This window comes from Rhinolophus ferrumequinum, chromosome 5 (assembly GCF_004115265.2).
Source record: "Rhinolophus ferrumequinum isolate MPI-CBG mRhiFer1 chromosome 5, mRhiFer1_v1.p, whole genome shotgun sequence".
NCBI lineage: Eukaryota > Metazoa > Chordata > Mammalia > Chiroptera > Rhinolophidae > Rhinolophus > Rhinolophus ferrumequinum.
In genome coordinates this window covers 9,319,947-9,333,046 of record NC_046288.1, presented here as the reverse complement: position 1 = coordinate 9,333,046, position 13,100 = coordinate 9,319,947, and the positions used below count along the sequence as shown (strand labels likewise).

General features: G+C 35.9%; 1 protein-coding gene and 1 non-coding gene across 4 annotated transcripts in view; both read right to left on the bottom strand.

Moving 5' to 3' along the window:
* The window catches only part of LOC117022452 (cytochrome c oxidase subunit 7B2, mitochondrial), a 100,412-nt gene that overhangs the window by 79,047 nt on the left and 8,265 nt on the right, over positions 1-13,100 (bottom strand). The gene's annotated exons all lie outside the window — the stretch shown is intronic.
* Positions 1,013-1,119, bottom strand: LOC117022710 (U6 spliceosomal RNA). The gene has a single exon (XR_004423110.1). It is a non-coding gene; the product is annotated as a U6 spliceosomal RNA (small nuclear RNA).

The window sequence follows — 13,100 nt, the reverse complement described above, 5'->3', positions numbered from 1 at the left end:
GAAGGCAATTCCTCACAAATTACGTCAATAGAGCAGTTCTATAGCATAAGGTTAAGGAAATGAACTCAGACGACAATGCCAGAGTCTGAGTTCCTGTCTTCACATCTTTCTAGCTGTATAAACTTAAACAATTTACTGACTCACTCCGTGTCTAAAATGGGCACAGCAGTGCTACCAAACTCGTAGGGCTTTAGTGTTAATTAAATAAAAATCAAATAAAGTAAAAAGCACTTAGAATATGGTAGGAGCTCAATATATTTTGCTATTATTTGTTAGTAGAGGTGTTATCATTACCTTCTTTATTTAAATTCTGCTGATCAAATTATCAGGGGACTGAAATGAAATGATGTTTAGTGGGTAAATGGACTAAAATATTAAGGACCCTAGAGAAAAAAAACTTATTTGCTTTCAGATTACAATCCACATTGTATCTTGAATCAAATTGACGCAAGGCTTCTCAGTCTGTGAATATCATCAGCTTATTCATCTATTTTTTTTTTTAGCGTGGACATTTGGCTCAGATTTCTGTGAAAACTAAATTCAATGCATAATTTACAACATATGGCCAAAATCCAACATTCAACTTTATGTTTTATTCAAGTAAGAGCAACATAGCTGGGAGGGGTAAAAAGTCAGAATTTGCTTAAATTTATGATACTTTTAAGATTCACAAAAATATACTAAAGCCAAAGGTTGGGTGTTTTCAGTTCCACCGAAGATACGAGAACATCCCAAAGGAATGAAGTGGTGAGTACAATTATACCCCTGAAATCTTCACTGGCAAAGTACTTTTTCAGTGGCAACATCTAATGTATAAAACTAAAAAGCAGCAAGCTGAAATCTATGTGGTCTTCATTTTTTTGTTGTTTCCATTTAAAAATACTTTATTCACAGTCTCACCTGTACATGCAAGAAAAACAAGTACTGAAATGATGCCAGCTGCTTACAAATTAAATTAATGTTTTCGTTTTTGATAATAATTACCTTTAAGTCTCAAATCAAATGTTTCCTCAAAAATATGGAACGCTTCACGCATTTGCATGTCATGCTTGCGCAGGGGTGGTGCCACGTTACTCTTCTCTGTGTCATTCCAGTATTAGGATGCTTCTACGTGCTGAACTGGGCACTACCTGGTCTCCATTTCACATTCCATTTCTTTAACTACCAAAGAACATATGGCTATTCATATTGATCATTTTGTGATTTTTTTTGTTCCGAGAGCAGAATGTATCCTCAGCTATATTAATCATGTTTCAAAATTAAGTTTTTGCTTTGATATGTAGGTTTTATTTAGTCCCTGATGCATTCTAAAAGCAGAGTATGTTTTGTTTTGTCTAGGTAGACCTATAATAGATATGATGCTTTAAAAATACCAGGAAAAATATATACTTGGTGAAATACCTGCAAACCTAGCTGATATTTTCTGGAAATCTCTCAACACTGATATGTTTGTGTATTTTGTAAGAAAGACACATGGCAGTTCTATGCTGGTTACTTCTTCTGTTATGTGTTTGCTTATACAAAGATAGTATAACCATAGTAATGTTTATCTGTAATGTTTATCTGAAGTGCTCCCTGCCTGATATATATCTGTGGTTACCAGCTGGTCTCCTAAGTGTTCTCTGAAAATTACAGGCTCATTCCTGCTTTCCAATACCACTTATTAAAAATACTTCAAATTTCCCCTTTGCTTCCAGGACTATGGCTGGTAACTAAGGCTGTATAACTTATCCAAAATATTGACCTGCCTATCGGTAACTACTACACTACATATAGAGATATCTTCTCACATGTGGATGTTTCTAACCATTCATTATAATTCTTTTTAATTTGTCTCTCTGTTTTGCTTTTTTACTGGGCATTTTTTAGATTTTTAGATGGCATGGAACAAAATAATTACTAAACAAAGAAATAAAGGCACTTTAAATTCAATAGCAAGTGCAAAATATTAGATATTAGTGTTTCTTTCAGAGAATACATTGCCCATTCATTTCGCCTATCTTCTGTAGCCACTTTAAACCTTCCACCTTTTTTGTTTGTTTTATTGTGTTCTCACTTGTCCCTAGAAAGAGCTCAGACTTATTCCATCCTTTTAATCCTCAGATTCATAGCTCAATTCCAGGCCCCAAACACTTACAGCTCATTTTTAACTGCCTAAATGATGTTTTTTCCCACCTTCCATCCACACTATAAACATCCTTTAGATTAAATTTCCTAAAACACCATTTTCATCATGACACAATGTTGTTCAAGATCTTTCTGTGGTTCTAATGACTGGGGAAAAGCCGACACTGATAGGTTCTGAAGATCTACTGATAGTTAATAACAATGTATTGTATACTTGAAATTTGCTAAGAGAGTATATCTTAAGTCTCACCACAAAAAAAAGAAAAAGACAAAGAAAAACAAACGTTAACTGTGATGTCATGATATATTAATTAGATTGACTGTGGTAATCACTTTACAATGTACATGTACACCAAATCATCATGTTGTACCCCTTAAATATATACAATTTTTATTATGAAAAGAACAGACAAGCCAGCTTAAGTGAGCTACTATTTGCCAAACTGGGAACAATTTGAGCACAGAAATAAAATCAAGTTTTTAGTTTATATAGATAAAAATTAAGCAACAAATTTCTGAGGAACAGGATATTTACACAGTTCCAAAGTTCCCTTCCACAATACATTTATTACTTCCAATAGGGAAAAGAATTATTTAAAGCAGACACCACCTTAATCAAGTAATCAAAGTGAATATCATTAGTGATGGGGCAAACTGAAACCTTGCACTGCCTGATGCAATGAAAAGATGCAATAAAAAGAAGAAAACATTCCTTCTGTGGTTTCCTGACAAAGATGCCTAATCTGAATGAAAGCCTAAGGAAACATCACACAAATTCATACTGAGGAAACATTGTACAAAATAACTAGCCTGCAATCTTCAAAAGTGTCAAGGTCATGAAAGTCAAAGAAAAAAATTGTGGCAATTTTCCAGACTAAAGAAGTCAAGAGAGACCAAACAACAAAATGTGATACATGCTTTTGAGCTGGATCCTCTTGCTATAAAGAATGCATTTGGGACAACTGGCAAAACTTGAACAGAATTTGAGATTTCTCTAAATGTATCAAAGTTGTTTCTTGGTTTTGATGGTAGTATCATGATTATGTGGGGAGAATGTCCTTGTTTATAGGGTTTAAAGACTAAACTAGTATCTAGGAATGATAGGGAATCAAATCAGTAACTTACAAATGGATCAGGAGAAATATTCTTTATACTGGGCTTCCAATTTTTCTGTAAGTTTGGGATTCTGTAAGAAAATTATTAAAATAAATATTTTGAAAATCATTAAAATGTGTTAAAATATGTCCATGTAAACCCACACATATATAAAATAAACTAGAGGAGGGAAGATTGATGCAAGTAACAAAAAGAAATGTGTAGTTTTATCTAAGCTGAAGACGTATCTGCCATTGTTTTTTACTATGAAGAGTTAGTTGCTACACCTAAGTAATATTGAATACAACTGATGATATTAGTAAAACTTTGGTTGTTCCAAATCTGTTTCATAAAAATCATCTCAGATAGGCAGTTGACTACCTTAGTAATGACTGGCTGAAGTTCAAATATGGTGGACTGATTTTGCCCTTAACCAGAAGAGTCATACATTTTTTAATAAATACTACCATAAAAATAAATTCTTGATCTACCAAGAAACATTAGAAAAGATGGAGTAGTTCAAAAATTTGAGCCAGCAAATCTCTTAACAAAGATTCCACTCCTACTGTATAGAAAGTTTATCTCCTCTCTTTCTAGTATCATAGGCATTATTGATCAAGACAGGTTCTGAAGAAGTCGCTGGTACAACTGACTGAAAGCTATGCAGAAAATTATACTGAAACTTCCAGAATTTTAGATGTATGTATTACAGGATAGCAAAAATAATCTCTTTGACAACCAAAGCTATCTTCTTTATAAATTCTATATGTTATAAATACCACCTATGTGAGAATTAAACCACCTATGTGAGTTATCCCAAATGTAAAAGAATAAGTGGATTCTCAGCTTGTCTGGATTTTCTTCATCACTACCCCTGCCACATCTAAAAGATAAAAGAGACTAAGGGATTGATTGATTTCTTTATTCAGCTCCACCCGTATGCGGTCTATGTGACACTATATAAAGTCTGCCAATAGATCAATTTGATAAATTACCGTAAACCATTTTAATGGGTCCAATTGAGCATGGGCTATAACTAAACTTTTAATTTAGTAAACTTTTACATTAATGTCTCAAGTAAACTTATACATTAATATCTCAAGAAGAGTCCTGACAAAGACACACAGCTTGGGACAGCTACTTTCTCTCCTTTTATGGTACAATTTGAACAGGACATCTTGTAAGCATAGCTCTTTGCAAAATAGCATGCAGATTGGCAAAGACCCAAAGAATATTTAGAGCCTAAAAGAAAGCACTCTTTTGAATGCCATTTGATATAGTGGCCTGCAGAGTAGAGTAAGAATCAAATAGTAGGCCCTGGTTATTTTCTTAAATAGTACTATAGCCATGATTCTTAACCCTTGTTGTCTTCAACAATTATTACTGTATAGCTGTACTATTCCTCATTATCTGTGATAAATTTTGCAACGGGGAAGACACATTTAATGAAAAGAATATCCTTCATCTGGATTCTTGGGTAATTTAATTTGAACATTATTATTTTATATAAAATAAAGTCAGGTTCCTCTAATTTTTGATAAGCAGTAAAAAATAAAATTTCTACCTTAAACTTTTAATTAAAAAAATCAATGTGCATTATATTTTCATACTCAAGGTTGGTTGAATCCTACCAATCCTGAGTATAATTAAATTAACATTACATCTGGATTAAATTTTTTAATTCTAGAAGAAAATGTCTAACCATGTGAAGGACATTATAAATTGTTTTCAATTGCTTTCACATTTCCAATCACTTATTTTGTTCACGCTTTCTTGAAATTACTTCATAGATTTGATATTTGGTATATGTCTTGGTTATTTGATTTAAAATTAGAAAACAATCTCTCTGATTTGGCCCTTTCCGAATCCCCCATCTTTCCATATTTTTTTACACTAAAATGTTTTCTAAAATTAATTCTTTTCTCCTAATTGATACAGTATTAAACATTTAATTACATTGTCTGAATATCAATTTTTAAAATTCTTGTCAGGGTCTGCCTTAGTCCATTCAGGCTACTACAACCGAACACCATAAACTGGGGGCTTGTAAACAACAAATATTAATTTCTCACAGCTCTGGAGGCTGGAAGTCCAAGATCAAGGTGGCAGCATAGTTGGGTGAGGCATGCCTTCCAGGTTGTAGACTTACTGTATCCTCACTTGTTAGAAGGGGCTAGGGAACTCTGTGGGGTCTCTATTATAAAAGCACTAATCTAATTCATGAAGGCTCCACCCTCACTACCTAAGCACTCCCAAAAGCCTCACCTCTTAAATACCTTCACATTTGGCATTAGGATTTAACATATGAATCTGGAGGGGATACAAACAGTAAGACCACATAGTAGGATCTCAAATTTTAAATCTGCTTTCAAAATGAAGTTTCCAGCATTATATTTTTTCTTCTCCCTATGTCATACTGGAACAGAATTATCCTCACTAGTGTGGAGAGTTTTCTAATCCTTGTCCTTACTTTATAAGTACCTAAAGTATGGAATGACAATTTCAGTGTTATACAGTAGAAATCAGAAGAGCTGGGTTTGAGTCTTCACTTTCCATAACATATTTTTGGATAAATTATAAAATGTGTAGTCCTCAATTGTTTCTAAGTATTGCTATTCCCATTTCAGAAACTGAGCAACCTGAAGCTGCAAGAAGTTCAAAAACTAGCCCAAGGCCAGAGAGATAACAAAAAGAGTTGTGATTCAAAACTATACCGGCCTGTCCTAAATATACGTGTTTGTATTTTCTGATTTTCTGTTCTATAATGACATTAATTATTCTGCTTAATAGAAGGTTCGAATCCAAGTTTTCTAAATTTTTGAAGTAATAGAACACATTCTGTTCAGCTATGCCTCATATTTGATATCAGGTACTAGGATAAATACAAAGCGGAGTGAGATACAACCCTTTCCTTCAATAAATTTACAGTTTAGAATAAAAAGAGCAAAATCCGGCTTCATTAATTTTATAAAGAGGTTGTCCTTTTCTTTCCTCACTTATCTCGGTATTTAAATCTCCCACTGGAGGTGGAACCTGTAATATATGAGAAAACAATAAATTTTTAGAGAAATTTGGTTTCGGGTCACATACTATCATCATTGACCCACTCACAGAGAAACAGCACATAGAGGTTACCTAATTGTTTCAGTATTTTTTAAAATTGGGTTTCCAGGTCAAGACATTTATTTTTCATGTTGGAATAAATGTATTGAATCAACTAATGGAAACTTCACCGTGCAGACAACATCTCAGTGTCTGTAAGCTCATGGTGAGATGAGATTTTCAAAGAAAAGGGGTGAAAGGTAAGGATTCAGGGAAAAAGAAAGACTGATTCATTCTCTAGAATGAGAATCTGCACTTGTCCAAGTGGCCATAAAGAAATTGCCAGAGATACCGATTTCAGGTGAGCCTTAAGGATATATAACTAGTGTAAGTTGCAGGGATCTTAAAGTGACTCACGGGCCTTAAAAATGATTCATGTGCTGGATTCCTTGTTTAAAAAAAATGCATTACAAAAAACATTTACTCCAGAACAATATGAAGAAAACAACTATGGAGACTATCAAAAGATTTATTTTTAAAACAAATATAATTGTTAGTCCTTGGTGTCAATATATAATTATACTAATTATTCACATATTTGTACATTGTGATGAGCATAAGCGCAGAAATGCAGTTTGTTTTAAAAGGATCCAAAGCAGGTAGCAAGTTTAGTTACTGCAAAAGCGCCCTGATTTATAAATAAAAACGTCAAGATATAAACTAAAACAAAAATGAAATAAAACAAAAGAAAAAAGTAACTAAAGATAAAGTTATTTCTCAAACAGGAATAGGCAGTATTCCGGAATCTAATTTCAGCTTTTCACATAATAAATAGGTGAAACCAAAAGTTCAATATGAGGAAATGCCTTTTCATAGATGTAACAACACTTGATTAAAGGAAAAACAAAAACCCCTATATGTATATAAAGGAGTCCACCTACTGGACAGAACTGTTCATGGGTGTGGAAAAAACATCACAAACAGGTGTTTTATACTTTATGCAGAAATCTTCTCTGCAACTGGAAATATAATGGGCTTTTTTTTTTAGCAATTAGCATTACAAGTCTAACAAGAGGCAGGACCATTAGATGTGCCTCACATCTACACATGCCTAATACAAATCAAACCTAAAAGAGAGGGAAGGGGAGGAGGGAAGGAGGGAGGGAATTAATCGCATCTCTTTTTTCCTATTTCATTTTGTTCATTTTATTTGTCCTGAGAAGCATTTCAGGCAAGGAACAGATTTTCATGTGCATTTTCCATAGAAAGATAGTATGTCCTCCAACCCTAAGAATATTAGCAACAATAACAACAACAAAATCTACTCAATTAAGAGGCAAAACTTCATTCCAGTCCTAGCCAATTTGATGTCAGTGAGAAAACAGGAAAAGGTTGCCTTATGTCCTTCATCTGCACATTACCTACTACGCAGCAGTCAGAGGTTTCATCTAAGCTCATTTAGGTAAAACTAGTTTACAACATAAATATCCCGTATACTGACTGTGTTTCCCCGAAAATAAGACCTAGCCGGACAATCAGCTCTAATGTGTCTTTTGGAGTAAAAATTAATATAAGACCCAGTCTTATATTACATTATATTATAGTAAAATAAGACAGGGTCTTATATTAATTTTTGTTCCAAAAGACGCATTAGAGCTGATTGTCCGACTAGATCTTATTTTCGGGGAAATACGGTAGATGTAAGACAAACCCCACTCTTCCCTAATCACCTCACAGCAGACTTAGCTACTGACCCCTGCAGACAGCTTGGAGACTGAAAATAAAGGCTGGACTTGGCCTAGTGCAGGGATTTGTTTGCCACTTCCTGGATATGGTGCACTTCTATCTGGAGCTATTAATCAGGCCAGAACCGGTAGGCTGCCAACCCCTGGCAAAGGCATTGATGCCTAAAACGGAAGGCCTGCTTGCTGTGCTGACACCACTCCTAACGACTCAAACATCTGGAGAACAACATTTAACAGTGACGATCAGAACTTCCCTGAAAAGCAGTAAGCCACATGCATTAGGAGCACAACAGGATTAGGAAAGTGGTGTCCCTTACAAGGTGCCACAAGAGCTTAGCGCTTTCCTTTGAGACGAAGACTTTGGTATCTCGGGGAAGTGCCTTCGGGTAATAGACTGCATTCCACCAAGACTTCAATGAATTACTCTGGGATTATAGGAAATAAGCGACATTTAAATCCTGGTCTATTTCCAGCTTGTTAATGCCAATTTAAGAATTTAAGTATTTTTGTAAATAGCTTTGTTTCAGATTACAAAAGTAATACATAGCAAGTTATGTAACCGTGATGGATAGAGTACTATATTTCTAAAGATGACAGATTACTGTATTTCTTCTTGAATGATTACGATGCAATGATGTATCTTCCCTATTTGTGTCTTGTTTATGTTTCCTCCAATTCCCAATTCTATCTCTTCCCCTAACCTCCTACCCTAGATACCAGCAAAACCACAAAGCAAGCACCAAAAGATATACATATGGTAAGTGGGCAACTACTTATCTGTACTTTCTAGTGTTCCTACAATGACCATGTACTAATTAAACAAACCCAGGGAGAAAGATCCATTTGGTAGAACTAGTCAAACCATCCTTATAAAATGTTCCCACATTTCCATCACCTGCTACGCTTATTTTCTGCATTCTGTCTGGCTAGGACTTAATGTCTTCCTTGTTAGGTCTGGCCTTGGACCTAGAAGTGTGGTCCTATTAGTGACCTGCCACCTGCTCCACGGATTTAGATTCTGTCACAAACAGTCTTAGCATTCCACCTCTGCCCCATATGCACGAAGCCTGATTCCACAGTACTACTTCGCTCTTCTTCAAGTCTGGGATACTTTCACACACTTGAACTCTCATGTTTTCACAGACTGAACTGTCTTCCAGTGTCGCTCTGGTGTGTCTCATGGTCACGATACATAGCGATGACAGAAAGGACAAACGTTCGTTCACGCACAGGGTAATGGCAACATGGAAAGGGCAAAGTCTATTATCACGCAAAAGGATGCCTTCTGAGGAGCAGTTCATATTGAGGACAGAGAGTCAAGCCCCTTATCTTTTTTATTAGGGTTATTTAGGACAGGAACAAAGGGTTCTGAACACAAATAGTTATCAGTATATATCATTGGCTTACCCCAACTACGTAAACACACACACACACAAACACACACACAAATAAAACTGATAAGAAATGCATCAAAATGTTAGCAATGGTTGCTTCTGAGGAGAAATTTGAATAATTACTTCTTTTTCCTACAATTGTTTTCCCTAATGTTTCCTCATGAATCTAGTCTGTGTTACTTTTACTTTCAGAGAAGAAATGATCTATACAAAGAAATAAATGCCAGCATCATGAATGCTAGTGAACTCACCTGACCAGAAACCTCTAACCAGCACAGCCAGCTGAGTGCTGCTCCAGAAACAATGGCTCTAGCTGAAGGCAGCGGGACACAGACTGAAGCCCCCATGAAGCAGAACCTGCAGTAAGTCCTGGAGCTTTATGTTATTCTGTGTCTGACTAGAAAAGCAGCCTCAGTCTGGGCCTTCCTTAGGACATGCCATGTTTTCATAATCACAAGGATTTGGCTTCTATTCTAGTACATATTAGCTGCTAGAAGCTGGGTCTGGCAACTGGCTGGGAATTACAATGGATCTGACTATGGCTACTGTCCCTTACCTGCTCTAAAGCAAATGGAGCCCCTAGAATATTAATGATGCTTTATCCATTCAGATCCTAAATATTTACTCCATGTCTACCTTATGCCAGAACATTTTAGAGTCTGGGCAGATAAAAGAGGATGAATCAGACCAGGCTGCTTCCCACACGGACCTCACATCCTACTGGGAGACATAGGCAACAAACAAGGTTAAACAATAAATAAATAAATAAATAAATAAATAAATAAATAAATAAATAAATAAATAAATGAATAAATAAATAAAGCAGGGGAAGGGTGCTACTTTGAGCAGTGCAGGCAGTAAAGGGTTCTCTGACAACCTGACAAACAGGCTGAAAGAAGTAAAAGAGCAAACCATGTGGAGATGGGGAAGAAGATCATTCTGGACAGAGGCAAGTACAAAGACTCTGAGGGAGAGGCCTTCCAGTGTTGGGTAGCAGAACAGCTAGGGAACAGCAAGTAAGGATAGCAACTAGTAGTCTGGAGTCAGATAATGTAGAACTTTAGATCATAGTAAGGATTTTTTACTGTATTGAGTGTGATAGAAAATCACTAGAGGGTTTCATTCAGAGAGGAACAGCATATTCACATTTCAAATGGCTCTTCCTGGCCATGGGTGAAGTATAATCAAATGGAGATAAGAATCTAGACACAGGAGGTAGGAAGATAAAGTAAGAGTCCAAGTAAAGGTGATGACGGCTTGAATAAAAGCGGTGACAATAGAAATGGAGAGAGGTGGTCAAATTCAGAATAAATTTCAAAAATGTAGAACCAACAGTTTTGCTGATGTGAGATGGGAAATGAAGAGTGACATCAGGGTTGATGCTAAAATTTTTGACTTCAGCGACTAGATGTTACATTTATTTGAAGGGGAACACTCTGGAAGGAACAGATTTGGTAGAGAAAAATCAAGAATTCAAGTTTGGATATGTTAGATTTAGGCAGGCAGTTAGATATGTGTCTCAAGTTCAGGGGAAAGATTCCGGCCAGACAGAGAACCAGGGAACCTTCAGTGTAAGGATGGTAATTAGAAGATCACCTAGGGAATGAATGCATCTAAAGAAGAGAAGAGGTCCAGGGACAGAGTCCTCGATCACTTCAACATTTAAGGTCAAAATGAGGAAGAGGATCCAGCAAAAAGGACTGAAAGGGAGAAGCAATAAAAAGGAGATGAGAGAAAAGATGCGCCAAAGCCAACTGAACAGTGTCTACGAGAATGTACTTTGAGTAACACAGTGATGTCAAGTTTCCTGTCTCTGACCTCAGAGCCCAGGAGCAAAGACATCAGCTTACATTAAATTTAAGTTTTCCCCATCTCTGAAATCTACGCTGTAGACTAGTGAATATACCATCCTATTACAGGTTAGTTTGTTTAGCCCTGAGTCCACTCTTGCTTCTTCCCCTTCTTCTCTAGCCTGTGTCACCAGGGAATGACACTGGATTCAGCAAAAGCCGAAGAGACCACAGATTTTCAGAGTAACACATCTTGAAAGCTGAGCTTGATTGTTAGCACTGTAAAACCAAATTAAATTGTGGGCATGTTATTCTGATGCAGTGAAGAGAAAATGGGGCTCATGTTAAGTAGGTTTCTTTTGTTCCAGTTCTGTGCAATGGACTTCTTACATATTTACTTATTTCCTTACTTTCACCCTATTCAGTTAAATTTATTTTTAGCTATTGTTGGGCATCCTTCAGGGGAGGGAAATACTAAGTACCATAATCAAGTACAACCCCAAGATTTCAAAGAACATCTTACTTAACACATCAACGTCAAAGAACACCTTTCCTCCCAGGAGTGGCAAGGACTCCCTCTTACTAACTCCAATCACCGATGAGTCTTCCTGATTTTGATATCTACTGCAGGAACTATTTGGTATTACTGTTATAGATTATAATGTAGACTAAAAATAAAAGAAAAAGAGTATCACACATGTTGTTTATCAGACTTCACTGATATTTTTGCTAATGTCAGTGGGACAAGACTCTCAGGAATGTCACAGGAGTTAATATAGGTAGACAGTACAAATGGACATCTTTTAATCACTGTCATGTATCTTTAAGTCTATTATCTGTGATGGAATTTATGATGTATCTTACAAGAGGTGTTTACTGGCTTGGCCATGACACAGGAACTGAAGCTCCCAAGGGCGTGCATTCCTTGCATAGAAGCTCCTTTGGGGACTTGCCATCCGTTTATATGGTAAGCAGAGCTTAGTGCACTTGAAGAGGTGATTTACTCAGTGGTGCCTTACTCCTTCACCCCAAACCTCTGCCTTCTTCCCCATATGAATTTCCATTGTTAGAAAAAAAAAAATAACTCATTGGGAGGAGAAAAAAAATCAAAGCAGCCTCCACATCTTTGGGACAATAGGACCACAACTGGCCATTGCATCCGGAGACCTCTAGCTATTTTGGTCTAAGTCTTTTGTTGTTGTTGTGGAAATTATTTTTAGACAAATAAGTCTGGAGAATGCCAGTTAAATTTATTTTGGTGATTTTGTTGCATTTATCATTTTTAATGTGTAATTATAAATATTCACTGTGTTACCTAAATTTATACACATAGTTTTGTATTTTTTTAAGGGATGCCAAAATTATATAAGCTGCAGGATGCACCAAACATACATCTCCCTGATGTAAAAATTATTCATTAAAATCATATAGCTGGGACAACAATTAAAAGTGGACTCAAAGTTAGGCCTGTTTGGTCTCAAAGAGCTCTTTCTATAGCACCATCACCACCATCATCAATTAACCTTCAGTGTGAATAAATTTATCTCCTCTTCAGAATAAATAACTTTCAAGGGGAGAAAAATAAACGAGGATTCTAGAAGAGGATATCATTAAGCATACAAAGAGGAGGTTAGAGGTACCTAAAGATAAACTATCGCTACTTCACAATTTTGCCTAGACTTGTGCCACTGGCTTCCTGTTGTAGGGCTGGCTAAAAATAATTATTTATTGGGTGTACATGAGTATGAACTTTTATTTTGTACTTAGTCTTGATTTCTATAAATTTGACTATGGTTTCACAATCAGCATGCCCACAAAATTGTCTGATTGGAAAAAAGAAAAATCTGCAGTACTCCCTTTGTTTATGGAAATCTCTATCTCAGAGGTACCAACCTACTTTTATTTTT